A 25303-nucleotide genomic window follows, 5' to 3' on the forward strand; every position below is an offset into this window, starting at 1 on the left:
TGTTTGAAATTGGGAAACAGATCCTTATCAAGGAACCGATTCAAGCTATCCCCACCTATTGTATGGGAGTTTTTAAAATTTGAAGAATATTTTGAGGGAGCTCAACAGGGTCATGATGCTTGGTGAAGCATAGAGTTTGGTCTCTTGGATCACTGATCCATAGAGTTTTAGTTTTGCTACTTCTGCATCTTGTCATGGAAGAAGAATTGGCTAATCTGTGTGAAGGCCTCAAGCTAACCGAAGATGAACAACAAGAAATCAACCTCTCTAAAGAGGAGGTGCTTCTTTACAACGAAGTCAGCAAACTTTGCCTGGCAGCTTTGGTCACAGTTGATAAAGAAATTAATAGGGGTGCTTTTAAAACAACGATGGATAAGGTGTGGAAAACTGAAGGGAGACTAAAGTTTAAGGAAGTTGTTAGGAATAAATTCCTCCTTGAGTTCCAGTCCACGTCTGAGAGGAGCAGAGTGCTTAGAGGCCGGCCATGGTCTTTCGATAAAAACCTGGTATGCCTACAAGAGTGTGAAGCTAGCATTGCATTCAAAGACATGGCTTTCTCCCATGAACCTTTCTGGATTCAGTTTCATAACCTTCCATTTGAGGGTATGAATAAGTCCATTGGGGAAAGACTCGGTGGATCAATAGGTGAAGTCATGATAGTGGACGTGGATGAACACGGAGGAGCCTGGGATAGCTTCCTCAGAGTGAAGGTGATGGTGGATATTACAAAGCCCTTGGCCAGGGGTAGAGTTCTTAACATGAAGGGTTCCCACCACTGGATCCCTTTCAAATATGAGCGACTGCCAACCTTCTGTTTTCACTGTGGTGCAGTCATGCATGGCAAGACATCCTGTGACAGGTTTGGCTCTGATGGTAGAACCCGTGAGGATCAACAGCTCCAATATGGTCCATGGCTTAGAGTGGGGCAATCTTCAAAATCAGAGCACTTCCATGCAGGGCCCTGGGGCAGCCAAAGGGTGGCGGACTCGAAGGTTTTCCGGCAGGGCAACTCAGATGACAAGAGCTCAGAGAAGGGAGGGACAACCGAGGCCCAAAAAGGTCCCCTTGTGTCGAGGTCAGCCCATATGACCAGAGCTGGAAGTGCTCTGTAGTAATAGAGAGGGGGACTTTCACCAAGCAGGTTCTGTAGGGGCCTGTTTTCATCCAAATGAGGAAACTTTAGCATGCCAAGAAGGAAGTCACGTGAAAGCTAGCAAAGAAAGGAGTAACTCAACCTGGCCAGCTCCAAATGACCCTGCCTACCCCCCTGAAGCAAAGCAAGTGGCCGACCATGTCATGCTTCCAGCTAAGCAAAACAACCAGGTTAGTCTTTCTGGTTCATTTACTACTCAAAAAGTAGCTAAACAAACCAGGAACTCAAACTGGAAAAGACGAGCTAGGGGTAGATTGGTAAACTTCCCGAAACACCTACTGGGCTCACCTACCCAGCCAGTTACCAGAAAAGGTCATAAAAAAAGACCTTTCAGTCCTGTAAGTAAGTCCCCTAAAGGACTCAAACGGGCAAGAAAATTAGTATTGGCAGAGGCTGTTCAACTGCCCTGCCAGTCACCATGAAAATCCTGTCATGGAACTGCCGAGGGCTTGGGAACCCTCGGTCAGTTCTTGAACTTCAACTCCTGGTAAGGAGTAAGTCCCCAAAGTTGGTGTTCCTTTATGAAACTAAGTGCTGCAGGAACAAAATGGAATGCATCCGTAACAGGTTGGGTTTTGACTCTAGCTTTATAGTTGACTGTGTTGGTAGGAGTGGAGGGCTGGCAGCCATGTGGACTAAAAATACCAATGCTGAATTAATGTCTTACTCTCTAAGCCATATTTCTCTAATTCTCAAAGCTGATGGCAGTAATAAACAAGGCATTATCACTGGTTTTTATGGCCAGCCAGTGACAGCCAGAAGAAAGGAAAGCTGGAGCCTCCTTAGACTCTTAAACCCTGGTCATAATGTGCCTTGGTTATGTGTTGGGGACTACAATGAAATCATCTCTCAGGGTGAAAAGACTAGCTTAGCTCCTAGACCACCTAAACAAATGGAAGAATTCCGACAAGCTCTTATGGACTGTGATTTGGGAGATCTAGGTTGTGAGGGGTCAAAATTCACATGGTGTAACAATAGAGAGGGGCTGGAATTTACCAAAGAAAGGCTTGATAGAGCCTTAATCAATTGTGCATGGACCAACCTGTATGAGGTCAATTCAGTTTCAGTCCTACCAGTCCAAAGTTCAGACCACAACCCTTTGCTCATATCAAGTCAAGGACACGAGCCCTGCACCCACCATCCTAAGAGAATTTTTAGATATGAGGCATCGTGGTCCAAACAGGAGGAATGTACAGAAGTCATCAAGAGAGCCTGGTATGGCTCTTGCCAATCTGGTCCCACCTCAGAGGTGACTAGAAGGGGCCTTGAAAGATGCAGATACCAACTTAGAGAATGGCATAGAACCTCGGGTAGAAACAGACAGAAGAAGGTTGAGCAAAAAAGAGAAAATTTGAGAGTACTACAAGAAATCAAAAAGGGCCAAGAAACTGAACAGATCAGAAATCTCCAAAGAGAGTTGGATGTGTACTTGGGGGAAGAAGACCTAATTTGGAGACAAAGAGCAAAACAAAAGTGGTTGAAAGAAGGGGATAGAAACACAAAATGCTTCCACAAGTGTGCCACACAAAGAAAGCAAAGGAATCTCATCAGGAAAATACAAAGTGAGGAGGGTAACATGCTGTCAAACAGTGCTAAAATTGGGAGGGAATTCCAAAAATTCTACCAGAACCTATTCTCCACTTCGAACCCAACAGGCATCTCTGAAATACTGGCTCAGGTAGAACCTGTTGTCACTGCTGAAATGAACATGCAACTTACCAAGGCTTATACAAGAGAGGAGGTGGAAGGGGCCATTTTTGAAATGAACCCTCTCAGATCCCCTGGTCCAGATGGCTTCCCAGTTGTGTTTTACCAAAATCACTGGCCAATTGTGGGAGACAATGTGGTTTCCACTGTGTTAGAGTTGCTTAACTCGAGGTTTGGCTTTCATGGTATAAACCAAACTTTTATCACACTCATCCCAAAAAAACAATCCTCTCAGCTGGTCTCAGACTATAGACCAATTAGCCTTTGCAATGTCCTTTACAAAATCATTGCAAAGTTTATAGCAAATAGACTGAAATTAATCCTCCCTCTCCTAATCTCACCAACTCAAAGTGCCTTTGTCCCGGGAAGATTAATTTATGATAATATCATAGTGGCATATGAATTACTTCACTCCATGCAAACCAGGTTGAGAAGGCAAAAGAAAGGTTACATGGCTTTAAAATTAGATATGAGTAAGGCCTATGATCGAGTCGAGTGGAACTTTCTTAAGGCTACAATGGCAAGAATGGGGTTTGACAGGTCTTGGATTGATCTCATAATGCAATGCATTGACACTGTTTCTTACTCTATCCTAATCAATGGCTCCCCCCAAGCACCTTTTAGACCTAGTAGGGGTATAAGACAGGGAGACCCCCTCTCTCCCTGTCTATTTATTATTTGCTCAGAAGTCCTTAGCCAATCCTTGAACCAAGCTGAGCTTAGGGGTGATTTTTCAGGTTTTCCTATAGCTAGAGGATCTTTGGCTATCAATCATCTATTCTTTACAGATGATAGCCTGGTTTTCTGCAAGGCCCTACCCTCGGAATGGAGCAAACTACATGCTATTTTAAGATCATATGAGCTAGCTTCTGGCCAGAGACTTAACTTGGAGAAGACTTCTATTTTTTTCAGCAAGAACACCAAGCTAGCCTCTCAGCAATCCATACTTGCCACAGTAGGAATTCGAGCCTCAAGCCCTTTTGATAAATATCTTGGCTTACCATCATTTATTGGCAGGTATAGATCAAGGGCTTTCAATTCTATCCTGGATAGAATCAAAGCTAAAATGGGAAGTTGGAAGTCTAACTTACTCTCACAGGCCAGCAAAGAGATCCTCCTCAAGTCTGTCATTCACGCCCTCCCAACCTACTGCATGGGCATCTTCAAAGTACCAAAGGGCATCCTCAAGAATATCAACAAATTGATGCAGTCTTATTGGTGGGGACAGTCAGATCATAAAGATAAGGTGCATTGGGTGAAGTGGAAGGGCTTAGGCAAATCAAAACAAGATGGAGGACTTGGCTTTAGAGACTTTGAGGACTTTAACATGGCTCTACTTGCCAAGCAAGGATGGAGGCTGATCCAAAACCCCTCATCCTTGGCTGCTCGAGTCTTACAAGCAAAGTACCACCCATGTACTGATTTCTCTAATGCAACCTTAAAAAGAGGTGACTCTTTTGTTTGGCAAAGTATCATGGCTGCTAGACCCCTTTTTCATGAGGGACTTTTATGGCAAGTTGGGAATGGGGATTCCATCAGAATATGGCATGACAAATGGATCCCCACCCCTTCTTCTTTCAAGATTCAAACCCCCCCGTCCATTCTACCCTCAGATGCAATAGTGTCCTCTTTAATTGATCAAACCACCTACAAGTGGAATGTCAACCTGGTTAACGCTGTTTTTAATGAGTGTGAGGCTACTACTATCATGAAACTCCCAATTAGTCCCTGTGGGAGTCCTGACCAGCTGACTTGGAGATGCACAGGTAATGGAAAGTTCTCTGTTAAATTTGCTTATCATCTTCAATGCACTATCTCTGGATCCAGACTGGGACAATCATCAATGCCTAAGGTCTCCCCTGAGATATGGAACAACATTTGGAGTCTTAAGCTCCCCCATGCAGTCAAATTATTCTTGTGGAGAGCTACCAAAGAAATTCTTCCAACAAATGTCAACTTACATAGGAAGAAAGTGTTGGAAGCCCCAGATTGTCCCATCTGCTGCTTGCACCCTGAATCTGTGACCCATGCTCTCTGGTCTTGCAAGGCAGCTCAAGCAGTTTGGAGTGGCTGCTTAAGAAGGTTACAAAAAAGTTCCCTCATGGAAGGCCCTTTCTGTGAGGTTTTAGTTTATTTACTCTCCACCTTCTCAGAGGAAGAAATGATTGAAATAGCCTTTGTACTAAAACTCATTTGGAATAGAAGAAACAAGTGGGTCTTTGAGTCCCTTTTCAGTTCACCTTAGCAAGTCCTCCATTCTGCAGCATCGAGTATAGCAGACTTCAATTTATCTCTACTAGATTTGCAGAGACAGAAGAAGCCTCATCCTGAGGATGCCGTACCTCCTACATGGTGCAAACCTCCCCAAGGTTATTATAAATTAAATTGGGACGCAGCTATTGACAAACTTCACTGCAAGGTGGGCATAGGGGTGATATTCAGAGACTGGAAAGGGAGGGTCCTTGTCACTTTGAGAGCCACCCGTGACCTGTTCCCCGATCCACTCTTGGGTGAAGCTGTAGCTATCTTGAGAGCCATCACTCTGTGCCTTGAGTTAGGAATGTCTTCAAACATTATGCTGGAGGGAGACTCTCTGCAGGTAGTTAAGGCCATTAGGGGAGGTGAGGACAGTTGGTGTCTAGTTGGTTTGATCACCCGAGATGCTAGAAAATTGCTAAAACAGTTTCAATCTTGGTCTATTGAGCATGTTCCTAGGAAGGTTAATTCAGTGGCACATTGCCTAGCAAGGAATGCATTTGATCTCCCTGAGGAGAGCATTCTTGTAGAGGACTATCCTCATTGTATTAGAAACCTTCTTTGATTGAGTAATGAAATACCTATTACCTTGTTTCAAAAAAAAAAAAAAAAAAAAACAGGGTCATGATGCAGTTCTGGTGGGGACATAAATTTGAACAGAATAAGATTCATTGGCGTTCTTGGGACAAAATGGGAACGACCAAAGCTGCTGGAGGGCTTGGGTTTCAAGACTTTGAAAAAGTCAGTATTGCAATGTTGGCAAAACAAGGCTAGAGGTTGATTCAAAATCTCCAATAAATGGCAACCAGAGTTCTTTTTGCTATGTACTTTTCAGATGGAGTGTAAAAATCCTTCTCTCATATGGAGAAGCATCATGGCAAGCAAGCCCTTACTTGAAAAATGGCTTCTTTGGTGAATTGGGAATGGTATGACTACCAAAATCTAGCATGATAAATGGCTGCCACTACCTTCTTCCCTTAGAGTACAAAGTGGGGTCCAAAGACTTGAAACTAAAGCAAGAGTGGTTGAGCTTATTGACACTGATACAAAAGCCTTGGATATGCAATTGATAAAGGAAATTTTCTCTAAAGATGAAGCAACAACTATATAGCAAATTCCACTTAGCATTTGCAACACTCAGATTACATGGAGATGTATAACTAATGGCATATTTTTTGTAAAAAGTGCCTATCATTTGCAAATTGAAATTAAATAGCGGGCTATGGGGCAGTCTAGTTGTTCCAATGAGAAGGAGAAATGGGGGAAAATGTGGAAGTTAGGTGTTCCAAATGTTGAGAAGTTATTTCTATGGAAGGTCTGTAATGATGTTTACCAACAAAGAAAAACTTCTTCAGAAAGAAGATTGTTGATGAGCCTTACTGTCCAATATGCTTAAGCATGAAGAAAGTATTGAACATGCAATATGGGAATATGAGTTAGTGAGAGATATTTGGGGCCTTTGTTCTATGCAGCTGTAGAAGAAAAGTATCAGGACTCAAACTTTCATAGAACCAATGCTCAGCTTTTTGGATGAGTTTAATGAAGATGCTGGTAGAGATGGCTGTGGTGGCATGGAGATTGTGGAAGAGAAGAAATGAGATGATTTTTGAAAAAGAATTTACCACTCCCACAATCCTTTTGAAGCAGACTAATCAAAAACTACAAGGTCTCATATTGATACATCACAATTCCTTAGCATCTTCTGGGATGCCTAGTTTGTTTGTACAAACCATCTCAACCTATCTGATCTGATCATTATAACTTTTTCAAATTCTCACATAAAATAAAATAAATAATTTAACTTTTTCAAATTTCAAAACAAAAATAATATTAAAAAAATATATTCTAACAATATTTTATTTAACTTTCAATTTTAATCTGAACTAATCTCATCTCATATGTGAAAACAAACAAGTCCAGGGCATATTGAAAATCCCCTCCAATTGGTTATTATAAGATCAATTGGGATGTTGTTATTGTAAGAAGAAATGCAAGGTTGGTATTGGAACAATTATAAGAAATTAGGAAGGGCAAGTCATGGGCACTATGAGGATGAACAAGTCCCTATTTTTTATCCATATCTTGCAGAAGCATATGTTGCTCTTCATTCTCTTTTACTAGGGATTGACATTGGTTTGAAAAAGATTATTCTTGAGGGTAATGCACTTAATGTTGTAAGAGATTAATGGAGCTAGTGAGCAATGGGGTTAACCTGGCATTAGTGGTGTAAATTGGTCAGTCTGGTCCGATTCGGGTGATGATATTTTCCAGACCAGACCAGACCGGACTGAATATCCATATGGATCGGACCGATCCCTATGGATATTCAGTCCGATCCAATTATTTTTTTTAAAAGAAAAATAAATTAATAAAAGAATAATTTAAACTACGAAATTAAAATTAAGTGAATTATTAATGTGGATTATATAACTAACTCATTAAAAAAATATTTTTTAAATATTCAATGATAATAAATTAGATAAAAATTACATAATTAATGATATAATTATTATATAAAATAATATATAATATATTTAAAAATTAAAATAATATATTTTCTCAATTCAGTTGGTCCAGTCTAAGGAAACCTCATAGACTGAAAGTTGAGAAATCCTTAGATCGAGACCAACTGGTCCTAGCCTCGGTCTGGTCCAGGGTCCGTACCGATCATCTTTCAACCCTAGCTCGCATCTGTATTAATGTCATTACCCATTGCTTGAGCCATTTCGGGAACTCCTATTCATGTTTCTGGTCTATGTCATTTACTCCCAATTCTTTGAGCACGTTAATATGATCACTAAAATTAAACATTACCAAAAAAATTTGTATTTGTATAATTTTTGTGTGTTAGTTATAATATTAATTAACAAGTAATTTGAACTTGTTTCAAGTGGCTCTCTATCTCAGGGCAATTGTTTAGGACTTACCAATGAGCTTTCTCGTACTCCATTCAACACAAATCATGACCACGCTGAGCACCAAGTGGACGTACTTGTTGGAAAAATACAAAAGACTTGTTCCGTTGTCTTGCTTGGTCAACATCAAAGTCTCTTTCCGACCGATCAAATCTTGTGTCAACATCCTGGAAGTATTTGGAACAGAATGTATACCACTCATCATCAATATATGTTTCTGCAATTAAACCTTTTGGGCAGGCCTTGCTACCCAATGTGCGTTTCAACTTTCAAAGAAACCATTCAAAGGGATACATCCATTTCCAATGGACTATTTTTGCAAGTCTAGACTCACGTGACAAATGAATGGCTAAGTGAACCATGACGTCAAAGAATGATGGTGGGTAAATATTTTCCAGTTGACACAATATTATAGCAATTTCTCATTCCATATGATCCAAAGCTTCTATATTCAACATTCCAGCACATAAATCCTTAAAAATGCACCCAACTCAATTAACACAACCCGCACATCTCTCGTCAAGAACCCACGAATACCAACAAGCAAGATACGTTATAAAAGTACATGACAATCATGGCTTTTTAATCCAGTAAGTTTTCAGTCATTTGTTCTCACACACCTTGTTAGATTCAAGTCATACCTATCTAGTAATTTAATCTTCCTCAACCACTCACAAAATGTAACTCTTTTGTTCCTTGACATTGTATACCACCCAATTGGCATGTAGATAGACGAATCACTTTATTGCAAATGCATTTTAGGTTATGTTCCCAACCGCTATAGGTCTTTCCATGAGTTTATATTATCCTTCATTTTGCCTTCAATTGACATCGATGTTCCTAACACGGAGTCACATATATTTTTCTCAATATATATAGCATCAAAACCATGCCACAATTTTAACGTTGACCAATAAGGCAGTTTGAAAAATATATCTTTCCTTTTCAAATTCAACTCATTTGCATTTCATTTTCTCTTCTGTTGTTTTTTATTTTTTATTTTACCAAAATCATTACTATTGACATCCATAAATTGTGCAAGCATATCTTTACTAGACAAGAATGATGGAGGTGCCCCCATTAGATAGTGCCATCAAACATCCTACCATTTCTAGGCCATCTATGGTCACCAAGTAAAAATTGACGATGACTCATGAAGCATAGTTTCCTCACATATGTAAGCCATTCAGATTGGGTATGTTTCTTACAAGTCAAACATGTCATTTTTCCCCTTAGTGCTCCAACCTGACAAGTGTCCATAAGAAGAAAAATCATTTATTGTCCATAACACGACAGCATGCATCTTGAATAGCCTACATGTTGATGAATCAAATGTTAAGACGCCATTCTCTCACAAATCGTTCAATTCTGCAATCAGAGGTTATAAGTATATGTCTATTTAATTTCATGGTGATCTCAGACTTAGAATGAATAAACTTATTATGAAATATAGATCTTTCATACATTTCCATGGTGGTAGATTGTACAACATAAGTACAATTGGCCAAGTACCATGACTAGTACTCATGTTCCCAAATGGATTAAATCCATCTGTTGCTAACCCAAGTCGAGCATTATGAGGTTCTTCAGTAAACTATGGATGTTCTAGATCAAATTCCTTCCAAACTTGAGAGTCTACAGGATGTGGCAAAACATTATCATTCTTGACTCTAGATGATGAGTGTCATGTTATGTCCACAACCGTTGAATATGACATAAATAACCATTTTAATCTAGGTATCAATGGAAAGTGGCGTATGACCTTCCGTGGCACATTCTGCTTCCACCACATCTAGTTAACTATTATAATACTAGTATACTAGTTACTATACCACTGTAGTTATATAATATTACGTAGTATAAGATCACTATTATAGTTACTAGTTATGTATAATTACTATAGTTATATGATCAACTATAGAAATAATATATAATATACGTATACTATATTTACTATAGTTACTATTATAAGTTATGATAACTATATATACTTATATAAGTTATATAATAATATAACACTAAGTATATATAGTTACTATATATAAGTATAGTATAGATCGTGTTGGGATATCGTTGAATTAGATATGGTGGAAGTGGTAAGAGATCTTTTTGGTGGGATCTATTTACCACATTTTTATTCGGCTTCTTATATTGTTCTAAGCCCGAAAGTGCAACAACCTACTGGATTTGACAAGTTTCGCCTTATAAGCTTATGCTCAATAGTTTATAAGGTTTTCTCTAAAATTCTGGTTCATAGATTGTCACCTATTCTGAGTAAAATCATCTCTCTGGAACAAGATGCCTTCTTACCTGGTAGAAGTATTTATGAGAATATTGCTTTGGCCCAAGAAATGATTCATATGATTAACAAGCAGTTCGTGGTGGTAATTTTTTTATTAAAGAAGATATGGCAAAGGCTTATGATAGTATTAACTGGGAGTTTCTTTTACACATGATGAGCTCTTTGGGCTTTTCTCTGCGTGTCTATGAGCTAGTCAGATAGTGTATATCGACTTCTTGGTTCTCAATAGTTATGAATGGGATGGCGAAAGGTTTTTTCCCTAGTGGTTGTGGCTTGCGCCAAAGGGATCCTTTATCCCCATATTTATTCATTTTGGTGGAAGAAATGCTTTCTCGATTGTTGAAGCATAATTTTGCGGCTGGTAAAATTGTTCCTTTTTCTCATCCATGTGGTGCCCCTCTAATCTCTCGTCCATTATATGTTGATGATGTTATTGTCTTTGCAAATGGAGGACGGTCTTCTCTTAAAGTGATCATGGAAATATTTGCACAATATGAAGATTGGTCAAGTCAAATGATGAGTGAAGAGAAGTCTTCTGTCTTTTTCTCTAAGCATACTCCTGTTGCTATAAGACAGAATTCTTTACATTTTACTTCCATTCAGAAGGTCTTTTCCTATGAAATATTTGGGGGCTCCTCTAATTGCTGGTCGAATAAAGGTATCTCACTTTGATGATTTATTGAGTCGGATTTGAGGCAGATTAGGGAGGTGGCAAACCAAATTATTGGGCACTAGTGCTTGAGTTGTCTTACTTAGACATGTTGTAGCTAGCATCCTAGTCAAGTTACTTTCTATGGTTCATGCTCCTAAGGCTGTTTTTGGTGCTTTAAATTGGCTCATGAGTAGTTTCTTATAGGGGTCGTCGGATGGTAAGCCAAAGCATAAATGGGATGCTTGGCAAAAGCTTTGTACAACAATCTAGGAGGATGTAGTGGGTTTGAGAAATCTGGAGGAATTCCAAACTTCTCTTTTCATGTTGTATTAATAAATTAACCAAGGAGGTTGTGAATACAATGAGGATACTCCTCTACATGAATAAACTCCTCAGAGAGGTCTAGTGAACTCTCGGCCAAGTAGTGAGCCACTGCATTGGTATGTCAAGGGACATGGTTAACTTGCCAAACTCCTACTTGTTTCAACAACTTTTTGATGTCTGAGATGATAAGACCAACTGAACTTCAACTTTCCTCCTATCCATTGATGGCATTCACCACGTTCAATGAGTCTCCTTCAAGGACGATAGTTCTGAGGTCTAGTTCAGCACAGAATTTAACTGCTCTCAGTGCTACAATGGCTTCTGCCAACAAAGGGTCAGGCAAGGAGGCACACGTCGATGTTAAGGTGGTAGTGACACAATTATTCTAGTCCCTAATGACCACTCCTATACCTACCCTACAATGAACTTTATCGATGACTACATCCCAGTTGATTTTGTAGCGATTTTTTTTTTTTGGGGGGGGGGGGGGGGGGGTTACACCATTGAGATGGGGGGGAGGTTAGAGAGACCTTTTTTCCCGGACCCCCTTAAGCATGTGAAGCTCTGATAAGCTTGTGGAAACTTGCTTAGTGACTTGTTGGGGGGAAAGGAACTGAGATTCAAAAACCCATTTGTTTCTCGTGTGCCAAAGCTGCTTGGTTATAAGGGCCACTACAGTCTGATCCTCCACAGGCAAAGTCAAAAAAAGCTCATCCAGGATCAAATGAAAAGGTGCCTCATTGATGCTACACTTTTGGAGCCTTCTTGAGTTGCAACTCGAAACATCCTAAGTAGTTCACAGGTCCAAAGAATGTGAGAAATAGTCTCAGGATGAAGTAGGCAGATTGAGCATAGGGTGAGTCAACCTCCTTTCTTTTGTGCAAGTTTACCTTAGTGGAAAGAATGTCCTTTGTAGATCGCCACATAAACATCTTGGCAGAACTTGGGACTTGTAAATGCCTGATATGGTTCTATAAGGCAGGAGAACTTGGAGGACTTGAGGATTGTCCAAGGTTGTCTGCAAAAAGGGATAATTGGAGGTTATATGTAGACTTCACAGAGATTTTTCCATTGGTTGTTCATCTCCAAGCCAACTTATCAAGATAATTGTAGGGGCTAATAGGAAGTTTTGAGATGGTGGAGGCCTCAGATTTACTGAAGATGTCATAGAGTAAAGGTAGATTCTATTGGACAGTGTCATCGTCAATGGGAGAAGAAACAGTGGCCTCGGGTTCTAGGGTCTTGGGTGGAGATTGGATCTTAAAAGAAGTGGGGGAAGGGATCCATTTGTTAGACTAGATTTTGACCTTCTTACCATTACCAATTTTCCAGATTAGGTTTCGAGGAGGAGAGGTCTAGCTGTTGTAATGCTTTTACATATAGAGGAGTTGTAGGTCCTGACTTTTGTAGTAGGAAAGTCAGCAAGAGGGAAGTATTTTGCTTGTAGAACTCGTGCAGCTAAAGAGGAGGAGGAGTGAGTGAATAAATCTCCAACCTTGTTTGGTCAGTAGAGCTAGGTTCAAATTTTCAAAATCCTTGAAACCAAGACCCGCAGCCTGCTTGGAAATGCCTAGGCCCTTCCAACTTAGCCAATTCAGCTTCGATTTATGCTCTTTTGGTCCCCACCAAAAGGACTACATAAGCTTGTTGATGTTCCTAAAGATACCCTTAGGAATATTGAAAATTCCTATGGAGTAAGTGGGTATGGACTGGATGACAGATTTCAAAAGTATCTCCTTTCCTGCTTGTGAAAGCAGGTTAGTCTTGCAGCTTCCTATTTGGGATTTTATCATGTGTCAAGAATTGGATTGAAGGCCTTGGATTTCTACTTGCCAATATAGGAAGGCAGACCTATGTATTTATCATAAGGACCTGAGACTTGGATGCCTGCCATGGCCACTACGGAGTCTTGGGTAACCTGCTTGGTGTTTTTACTTAAGAAGATGGAGGTTTTTTCTAGGTTGAGTCTTTGACCAGAGGCTTGGTCATAAGAGCTTAGAATACAATGTAGTCTACACCATTCATTTGAGTGGGCCTTGCAAAAATCAAGGTTGTCATCTATAAAAAATAGGTGGTTAATAGACAAAGAACCTCGAGCTATAGGAAATCCTGATATAAGACCCCTTTGCTCAACTTGGTTCAAAGCAAATCTTAATATTTCCGAACATATGATGAAGAGGTAAGAAGAAAGGGGGTCTCATTGTCTAATACCCCTTGAAGGTGTGAAGCTAGTTTGAGGGGAGCCATTTAAGAGGATTGAATAGGAAACTGTGGACACACACTACATAATAAGATCAATCCAGCCACTGTCAAACGCCATTTTTTCCATCACAGCTTGTAAAAAGCTCCATTAAAGCCTATCATAGGCCTTGCTCATATGAAGTTTGAGAGCCATGTACCCCTCTTTTTGTCTCCTCATCCTATTTTGCATGGAATGAAGTAGTTCATAAGCCACGACAGTGTTGTCAGATATCAGTCTCCCTTGGACAAAGGCATTTTGAGTGTTTGAGATCAAGTGTGACAATATGCTTTCGAGTCTATTGGCAATAACATTTGCAATGATTTTATAAAATACATTGCAAAGGATGATGGGTTTGTAGTCAGTTACAAGCACATGGTTTCTCTTCTTGGGAATGAGAGTGATGAACGTGTGGTTTATAGATTGGAAACCTACCTTTGAGTTGAGCAATTCAATGATAGCTACTATAACAGAATCTCCCACACTTGAGTAGTGGTTTTGAAAGAAAAGTGTTGGGAAACCATCAGGACCAAGGGATGCAAAAGGTTTATTTAAAAAATGGCCCTTTCCACCTTCTCTCTAGTGTAACCTTTGAATAAATTCATGTTCATCCCTTCTGTGACAGATGGCTCCAGATTTTCCAAAAGATTTGCAACACCAATTAAGTTGGAGGATGAGAAAAGGTCTAGGTAAAATTCTTGAAACTACACCCCAATATCCGCCACATTTGACACAAGATTCCCTTCCTTAGTTCTGATGTTAGAGATGAAGTTTCTTTGTTTCCTTTGAGTAGCGCATCTATGAAAATATTTGGTGTTTCTATCACCATCTTGCGGCCATCTTTGTTTGGCTCTCTCAAGCCATTTAGGGGTGAAAATTTAGACCTAAAAACTGGAGAACTGGTCCAGACCAAACCAGTTGGTCCGGTTTCGAACATGTCCGGTCTGGAACCGATTTCTACATTTTAAAAACTGGTTAAATCTAGTTCGGTTTCGGTTCTTGGATTTTCGGAACTGAACTGCTTTATAAAATATATATTAAGTTAATTTTGAATATCATTTAAAAGATTATATATATAATTGTATATGAAACAATTTTATACTACAACTTATAACATAAAATTTTAATCTTAAATATGAACATTTGTTTGATCATATGTTATTAATATAAAAAATATATATATATTAATTACAATTTATGGCCTAATAAATTCTCAATTTATTCCTTTTGATAAATATATAATACATTAGTAATACTAATATACATTAGTATATTAATTACATTTTTCTTTAATTAATTAGCATACATTAGAAAATTACATTTTTTTATGACATTGACACTGGATAAAAATTGAAAAAATCAGACCAAACTAGAACAAAATCAATAAAATCGAAAGTACAGATTTAGAAGGATAAACGTCCAGGATCAGTTCTTGAAAATACAAAACCGGTATGTACCGGTTCGGTCCCAAAATTTGTACAAAACCATACCAAACCGAACCCTTTACACTCCTAGCACCATTTTAAATCATCTTTCTCAAGGAAAGCATCAACTTTCCTTTGTAAGGTTTGAATCTGTTTCATTACAAGTCCAGTGTTTGATTCTTGTAAGGATCTTTATAGCTCCCTTTTATGGTTAAGGGTTTGCTAATGGTTCCTCTTGGAGGTGCTATTCCAATCTCTTTACTGATATCTGCATCTCTCAAGTCCTCTTCTAATGACTTCTGCTTTGGAACCATGTTTGAGTGACCCAAACCAAGCTCTCTTGACAATAGCATCACATTCCTCCTGCTTAACCCTTACTGCCTCGTATCTAAAAATTCTTTTATGAGTGGTGTGTGATTGGTTTGTGATTAGTAAGGGCTTATGGTCTTAACTTTGTATTGGCAAATGTTGACTAAGTTAAAGGTGAATAATTGCTGTCATTCACAATTTACTAGTGCCTTGTCCAATCTCTCTTTGGTGAAATTAGTACTCTCCTAGTTGTTACATCATGTAAATTGGGATCCTTCAAAGCCAATGTCTCCAAGATCACATCCCATAAGTGTCTACTTGAAATCATCCATTTGTTTTAAAGGCTTAGGGGGTCCACCCATCTTTTCACCATGGGAGATGATTTCATTGAAGTCTCCCATGCATAACAAAGGGATGTTCTGAGCAAGTTTAAGAAGTCTAAGTAGGCTCCAACTCTTTTTTCCCTTAGCCACAATAGGTTGACCATAAAAGCCTGTAAGATCCAATTTTTGTCTAAGGCATTAGCTTGGATCTGAAGGGAGATCTGCCTTTGAGAGTAAGAGACTAAGTCAACATTGAGTTCTTGCTTCTAAAGGGCTACCAAACCTCCACTTTGACCCAAGCAATCAACTACAAAACTGCATTCAAACCCTAGATTGTTATGGATGGTTTCCACCTTGTTTCTTTTGCATTTTATTTCAATTAGAAAAATAAAATTTACGGACTTATTGCTTACCAAAAGGTGAAGCTCCCTAACTGTCTGAGGGTTCTCAAGCCTTTAGCAGTTCTAGCAAAGGGTTTTCATGGAGATTGGTAGGGCTATTGAATAGCCTCTGCCACTACTAGGTTCTTGAGTCTCTTAGAAACTCTCGGGGATATAAATTTCATAAGCACTAGTTCTTTTATTTTTCCTATTTTTGGGACAGATCACAAGCATGTTAACCATAGTTAAGTCAGGACTCGATGTAAACTCCCCCTAGTCCTCCTTTCCCAATTAGACAAAAGGTGAGTTTTGTTTTGTCTAGCTGGACTTTGTTGAGTAGAGGTTCGAGGGAGACTTACCAGGTTTTTGTCTTCTATAGAGGACATGACATGGTTGATCTGCTGTGAGCCTGTCTACAGGTTGGTGGAAGCAGGCATGTTAGCTGCTATTGGAGGTTCCCCAATGCAGTTTGAGGTTTCCTCAAAGGGCAGATAAGAGCCACCTCCATTTCCTGAGTGCAAAAAGATGCCACTTGCTTTAGCTAAACCCTAAGTACAGTCTATTTTGCCTAGGTCAAAAGGAGCTATTTCCAAGACAGGAACGTCCTTTTGAAATTTGTTGTTCCCTCCATCTTCATGTTGCTTGCCCTCTGAGCTACCTTGTTACACATCTAAATCCCCCCTCTCTGAGCTACGAGAGCTAGGACCCATATTGAAGGAGCTGCCCCTTACGAGTTCTGCCCCTTAGGAGACATTACCTAAGGAGATGCCCCTTAGGAGACATTACCTAAGCAGCTTGAGTTGGGGTGTAACAGAACTCCACAATGTAAACAAAATGTAGGCAGATGTTCATATCTGAATGGAATCCAGAGGTGTGAGAATCCCATGTTAATGACTCTTCCCCCTTACTAGAGGCTTGGTAATATCTAGTAGCACCTTAACATGTAAAAAACTACCTCAGGCCGTGTCTTTGTCATCCACATCCATGAGCACAACATGCCCTACACTTTCTCCCAGCTTCTCTCCCATGTTTTTATTCATGCCAGTGAAAAGAAGGTCATGAAGTTGGATCCAGAAGGGTATTGGGGAGAAATCTTTGTCCTTCAGAGCAACACGACCTTTACACTTTGGCAAGCTAACCAAGTACCTATCAAAAGTCCATGGAAGTCCCAATAACACCCTGTTCTTCATAGAGAAATTTGTTCATGCCAATATCCTTGAATTTGTCCATCCTAGCTTTGAAGCCTCCTTTGTTCACCTCTTTGTCTGCCACCACCAAAGCAACAAGACAAGTTTTGCTTATGTTATGTGAAAGCTAAATATTCACCTTAGAGATGTTGATCTCTTATTGCTCCTCCTCAGTTAACTTGAGTCCCTCACATAAATTTGCAAGCTCCTCCTCCATTGTTGACCTTGAGCAATGCGTACACACCCTCTTTAGATTAGAGATTAAAGAGATCAACCAAAGGAGCATTGAGAGAAAACCCCACCTATCTTAGAGAGAGAGGGGACCCCAAAAGATGAAAATAATCTAATAGTATAGTTTTAGACTACAATATAGTGTAGTGTACTATAGTATAGTATAGTGTAGTCCAGTCTCGTATAGTGTTAGTATTAGTTTAGTATATTTGTCATAAAATAAAAGTAATAGCTTAGTATAGTATAATATAGTATAGTATAGTATAATTTAGTACATTATTATGTGATAGTATTATATAGTATAGTACAGTATAGTTTAATACAATACATAGCAGTATAGTAGTATACTAAGATTATAGTATACTATTATACTATAATATTTAGGGTTATAAAGAATTCAGTCCGGACTGGCAAACCGAATTCTGGACCAATTGGTCTTGGTCCTAAATTATGTGAACTAGTAAAACTCAGTCCGATCCTAGGGTAAACAAATTTTGGATCATATTGGACCGAATTGGACTGAACCCCATATTTTTTTAAATACTTTAATTTAGTATATTATTTTTATATAGTAATTATATAAGTTAATCATGTAATTTTTATCTAATTTATTATCATTGATCATATAAAATAAACTATGCTATCAATTAATAATAAATCATAAATCATGTGACAATTTATGTTATTATATGTAAATAGTTAATATATCATACATTAATAGAATCATACATGCTTTACTATTTACACTTACTTAAAATAATTTGGTAATTTTTTTTAAATACCTAAGTTGAAAGCAAACATAAATAATCTATGTACAATTAAATTATTTGATATTCATTAACATTGACTCAAGCGTGGCTTGAGCTAACACTGGGTTTCTGTCTCACTCGAGCCCACTTTCGTGCGAGACTTGAGCTAACTCATAGGTTAACCTTTGCTCGAACCCACTATCGACCGCATTTCGAGCTAACTCATGGGTTGAGATTCGCTCGAGCGCTAGGTCGAGCAACAGTTAAGCGAACTCACAATTGCTCGATTTTTCAGCTCCAAAACCAGTCTTCACCCCAACAATTAATAATTATGCACACTAAAAAGTAAAGTCTAAGTTAGTAAGTAGCAACTATTAACATCATAAATATAATTATAGTAAAATATTTTTATATGTATCAATGATATAAAAATATATACTATATATATATACTATAGTGATGATATAGGATAGATACTATACAAATCCTATAAATATATTACAGTATATATTTAATACTATATACTCAGACACTATTTTGCCAAATGGTGGGACAAATTTCGCCACACTGAAGACATTATTTCATCCATAGCTAGAAACTATTCTCAGATTGTTCCAGATATTCTAAGCCTGAACGATTTGCCTACGGTGAAGACACCTACTTTGCCTGAATATCCACTTGCTCAGGACACTACTTCAAATACTTTAGAGAAATCATCTTCTAAGTCTAAAAAGAAGACTATTCTTGATGGACTAAAGAAGAAAGATTTAATTAAAATATTAAAGGCCTCTCTAATGGTGTCAATACTTTGATTTATATCATTATTAAACATTTTGTTGGAACCCCTTCCAACATTACTAATCGTATTAGTGATTATTTAAATAATATAAGATACCGTCAAATGTTTGATTATAGATGGTATCAAGATTTTTTTATATCCAGAGTTATGCTTAGAGACAACAGTGATAGGCCATACTAGAAAGAAAAATTGATTAATGGTTTACCTCACGTATTTGCTCATAAAGCTAAAGATGAACTTACTGATATTTCGGGACACTTTAATTATGATAATTACACTTATGGTGATATTATCAGTATAATTAAGAAACTTGGTATTAGTATGTGTAATGATCAAAGAATGCTTTGTCAACAAATGAAGAATAGTAAGAATGCCAAATATGAAATGGGAAATTTTTGTGAACAATTTGGCCTTCCTCCTATTGCTCCATCAAGAAAGAAGAATATTTCAACAAAATGTTTCAAAAATCATGTGGAAAAAAGAAAGAACCGTGATAAATTTTATAAAAAACCTTCAAAATTTCATAAGAAAAAACCCTTTTATAAAGAAAAGAGTTTTAAAATTCCTACAAAAGGAAAGTGTTTTAACTGTGGCAAATCTGGGCATTTACAACCAAGTTTGATGAAAAATTGGTATTCTAGGCCAACTCCCCCTGATTTACAGTTTGAATAAAAGATTTTTTATATCCGGTTTTCTGTTTCAGCAGACAAATTTTACGAATGGAATATTGATGGACTATCTGAACAAGAGATCCTTAATATCATGAGTAAAACGTCTATGGTTGCAAATGCTTATACTAATAATGATCATAAACAACCTGAGATTGTTAATATTTTAACTACTGGTTTTTCGGGTATGCTTCGACATTGGTGGGACAAACATCTCACCATAGAAGTAAAGGAAAACATTTAGAATGCTATCAAGCATAATGACGAAGGGTTACCTATTTTTGATGAAACATATATACTGTAATATATTGTATATACTAAATAGTATATACTATATTATATGATATATATAAATAGTATATATCTTTCGTTCGAACGTTAATTATTGGCATTTGAGACTCAAGTCCTGAATGCCACCACTTAGAGAGAGAAGGTCCAACTTCTCTCTAAAACATCCAGAGCCCAAACTGCTTAGAGGAGGTGGAGCTTCAGCTCCTCCCTCCTTCTCCCTCTTCTCCTTCTCCCTCCCTCTTCTCTTTAGGCTTTCCTTTGTTTTTTTTTCTTGGTTTTTTTAATTTTTTCAGGCTGAGGAGGATAAAATGTAGATCTGCAGCTCTCCAGTGCCCAACGGCCAACATGAGCCACACCACTAGATTCCCAAGGCACCAATTTGTAAGACAGGAGAAGAAATTCACCGAAAGGGGCGCCGCATGAGTCACATGCGTGAGTTGAAGTTGGTGCATGGTGTGACGCCCCCAAATCCCACGTACGAACACGGAAAATCGAGACGTCCGGATGATGACATCACGGGTCACCACCCTATCAACGAGTGCCAAGTGTGTGTACAAGCAACAAGTGTACAAAAAGAAACACGCAGCGAATAACGAAAGTCATAACTAAGTACCAGAATTAACTTTCTTAGTTTAAATACAAATCTGTTTAAAACATACATAATAAAATATTATGAGATACAAATATTATTTCAAACCAAACTACAAAGCATAACTTCCAAATCAATACTTCGGTGGAGCCACCTCCTCGGGCTCAGCCTCTTCCTCCGCCTCGATCTCTGCACCAAAATCTACGGTACCAAAAATAGTGGCACAGGTAAGTAAAGATCCAAACGCTTCAAGACAAAAACACATTAAAACTCAAACAATATGCATGAAAGAATGTAAATGCACATATCCCATAAAACCATATTTTTCCACGCACGCTAAAATCCCATTTTGGCCCAAAACATATCCTTTAAACATAACCTCGCCATTATCCCCGATAATGGCCCAAAAACCATACCGTCAGAGCACTGTAGGCGGGAATCATAGGCGGGATTCTACCACCGTCCCTGCTTACCACCATCCCTACACGTGCCTCTGACTCGAACCAGTCAGTCCAACCGTTCACATATACCATAAATCATTTCTTGCATACAAGCCCAGTTTCCATTTTACAAACACATGTACATTCATGCAACTACACAAAAACCCGATTTTCCCTTTTTGAACATGAACATGCGTGCACTATACAATGCAAACATCAAGGCACAAATATCTCAAATAAATATCAACATCAACCCAACAACTCCATCCTCAATCCATCCGACCCCCGAACTCTTCGGACTTAGTCCGGAATCAACCAACCAATCTAATAATTTATTGTAAGAGCAAAATATATTTAAATCTAAAAGTAGAGTTTGAAAAATACTTACAGCGCTATAAGGTATTTTTTGAAAGCTCACGACGTTACAAACGGCGGAGAAAAAGCAACGTAACAGTGTATTTTACACTGTGGCCGTGGGTAATAAATTTTCACTTTTGAACGGGGACAAATCAAGACACGAAATTGATAGGGAATGGTCTAAAGATGTTTATGAAGCTAAAGGAAGTGAGTTTTGGCCGTGGGTGGCAGTGGAAATGGCGGTGGAAGTGCAAAAAGGGCTAATCAGAGTTGAGCCCGTGGGAGCTACTCCGACAACGGATCGGGGCCAAGAATGGGTGGGTTAGGACGGCAAGACATAGGGAAAGAAGTTGTGAAGAGATGGTGGCCGGAGGTGGAGTGACGGCGCCGAAAATGGCTCAAAACCGTGCGGAAAGAAGGGGCTCTAGGGGTTAACGATGGGGGTGTTCACCGGCCAGAGGGGGACTGAACGACAGTGGCTATGTCGGCCACGTCGGCCGGACGACGATGGGTTGGGTGAGAGGGCTGGACTGCGACGGGAACTAAGAGGGGAGCTGCAGTGTGCACGGGAAGAAGGAGGAAGAAGAAAGAAAGAAAAAGAAAGAAAAAGGAAAAAGGGAAAGAAAAAGAAAAGAAAAAAATAAAAAAGAAAAAAGGAAAAAAGAAAAGCTGAGGGAAAAGAAATGAGGTCCAGTTCTCACTTCCGGAATCAAAAAACTGATCCGCCAAAAATGATTTTAAAAACATAAAACGACTAAAATAAATTAAACACCATATCAAATAAAATAAAATCAATTTAAAATACAATAATTTAAAATAAAAGAACTACTATATTAATCAAATTAAAAACACTCCTTCAGTGAAAATACACGTAAAAACGGGGTATCACACATGAAACCCACACGCCTTCATTCAGGGAGGTTTTCTACGCGCGATTGTTTTGTGGCCAGGGTCACCGGCTGTTTCAGATCTGCTAATTGACATTGTCCCAGGGTGGCGCGTGTTCTACACTCTCCTTTAGATCAGCCTCCTGCTTAGTGTTTTGCACTTATGTTTATGATGTGTTTACATTTTTTGCATTTCATTCAATCTATTTTACATTTCTATGTTTCTGTTTTAGTGTAGTTTGGTTTTGTTGTTTGTATTGGATAATAATAAAAAGCAATAGGCTATTTCCTTTTTTCGTCCCACTCCTCCTTTTGGAGGATTGGGTGTTTTGTCCTTCTCTTCTTTTGGAGGATGGGGTGGTTCATTTGTCTCCTCCTGTGGAGGGTGAGGGTGGGTTATCTTTGTTTTTACATAGTGTTATACTTTTAGACAAATTGTGATTGAAATCCCAATAGGTTTTGTCATTTGAGAGGTTATACAAGTTAAGACAATGTCCATCATAAAGAAATTTGCATGCAGGGGTGCTCCAAACAAATGAGTAATTTGTCTTATAATCTAGATTTTTCTGTATTTATTAGTCACAGCTGTAACTTCACTTTCATGGAATGAAATGAAGTCCTTTTCCACTATAAACGACATATGGTTGCCTCGATCAATCGATCACATTCTCTCTCTCTCTCTCTCTAAACCCTCCACATACGCCTTTGAATGCTCCTCTTGCCTTTGAACCGCCGTGATCATCACTGTGTCATTGCCACTATCAACTACCACTTCTAGTCAAGAGGTGCACATCCTAGGAACATTTAATGGGTTAATTTCATGTTATTTTCAATGATTTTTTTTATAGAAAGTTAATGGGTCGATTTCATGTTATTTTCAATGACTTTTAATAGAAAATAGAAAAGTCAATAGTTTTCATTGATGGACACCATAGGTGGCCGGAAAACACAAGGCCAAGATGCCTCTATGCACATCCTGGCCTTTTATGTATATTATTTGTGGAACAAAATGAAAGGAATCGGTGGAATCTTTTCGTTTCAATAGCCATCAAGTTTCAATGACCATCGAGTTGACTCAGCCATTGCTAAGCTTGATTTATAAACCGTTTGATCGATGGTTAATTTGTTAGAACGTTATGGACTCAAGTCTCAAACTCTCAAACGATTGAGAACCCGTTCAACCATCTGTTAATATGGTGTTCGAACACAAATGTTAACATTCGAACGATGGTTAATTCATTTGAACGTTATGGACTCAAGTCTCAAACTCTCAAACAGTTGGGAAACCATTCAAACATATGTTAGTATGGCATTCGAACACAAATGTTATATGTCGCTCGTAGGGTGCCTATCGACCTAGTGGATTATATATTCACTAGAATTCGATTAGAGGCTTCTTACATTACCATGGATATATTGCCCTTTGAGGTCTTGATCACACGATTTTTGCTACATGATAAGGTCTTGCTAGATATTGTTGAGCGTGTCTAGGAGCCGTTTGGACTGATCAACTCCTCCACCCTGTCATGAAGCATGAGAGACTCGAGACTTTTTTTTCGTGCTCTTATTCCAGAGCCAGTCGATACTCAGGGAGATGCATACCTGATAGATCATGGAGTATCGGTAGATGAGACATCCACACAGGTCGAGGCATCACGCACTACTACTCGTGACGAGATTGCATATATAGTGTATGCAAAGATCCATGCACAGACATCAAAGGTGATTGATGCAATGCATACAAAGATCCGTAGTGTCGTCTATGACTTATGTATAGTGATTGATGTCATATTTGTGAATCAGGTCATGATGAGAACTCTGCTAACACAACTTGAGACACCCTTAGTTGCAGTCGAGGATGTCGTTAGAGAGTTAGATCAGTAGAGACACGCCAATCTCTATATCTTTTGCTCGAGTATTTTTTTTAATAGAAAATATATTTTTAAATTAATTTAATTATTAATATTTTTTATCTAAATTAATTGTTGATTTCTATTATATATATTCTTTAATTGAATTTTTTTTATAAAATTAATGTCACCATTCGAATAGAATATATACCTTTCAAACATTTCTCCATTCCCGCTAGATATATTTATGCAATAAATTACTTTTCAAATTCTGTATTTTACATTCAAACATTGATTAACCTATTAGTATGAACACGGTACATTAATATGTTTGAATGGTAACTAAATTTCCCTATAAATTTAGAGACTTAACCTACAAATTTCTCATTTGATCATATATAATATATGTTCAAACATAGTTATATGTTGTTCAAAAGCTAAGTCAATATCCTGCTAAATTGTCGTTCGATGATATATAATATCCGTTCGAATGTTTATTTTATTTTATTCGAACATTCTTTTTTATGTTCAAATGGTTATTTTATTAGGGATGAGATTTTTCATCCCTACATATACCGTACAAAATTGTTCGAATGGTAAAATACCTTCCGCCATTTTTTTGAAACGAAATATGAATTTCTTCTTTACATCTCATTTTTTAAGATAATTTTCATTTCATTCCAAAAAAAATTGTCCCAAAAATGAATTTTTTGTGTATTGTAATTAAAATGCCAGGGCTCGATCCAAACCAAATATTATAATCGCATTTCATATTTCTAGAAATGATCCATGCCTGTTTGAATATCCCACATCTCCCATCTTTTGCTAGCATTCCAGTAGTCGGTCCCCGGCCCATTGATTATGTAACTGCATCCAGCCCAAATCGATCTCAAGTAACTTCTAAATGAGACAGGATCCTCGTGTTTCCTAATAACTATTCAGTTTTACCCAACTTCTATAATTACTCCTTCGCTTTAAATCTTTATTAATTAACGAGAATTTAATATAATATTATACGTATTCTATTATAATAAATATTTATCTCATATAAACAGTAATAAACAATATTTTTTTTGTTTTTATTGTATAATTACATTTTTATACATGAGTTGTTTTTACTTTTAAACTAATAAAAAATTTTATTTTTACTTTTACATTTTTACACCTTGATCTATTAGAGAGAGAGAGAGTGTGTGTGATGACCCGCTTTTGAGTGTATTTTCGCTGAAATAGTTGTTTTTATTTTAATTAATATTTTAGTTATTTTTTTT

The sequence above is a fragment of the Carya illinoinensis genome, chromosome 3 (genome assembly GCF_018687715.1).
Source record: "Carya illinoinensis cultivar Pawnee chromosome 3, C.illinoinensisPawnee_v1, whole genome shotgun sequence".
Classification (NCBI taxonomy): domain Eukaryota; kingdom Viridiplantae; phylum Streptophyta; class Magnoliopsida; order Fagales; family Juglandaceae; genus Carya; species Carya illinoinensis.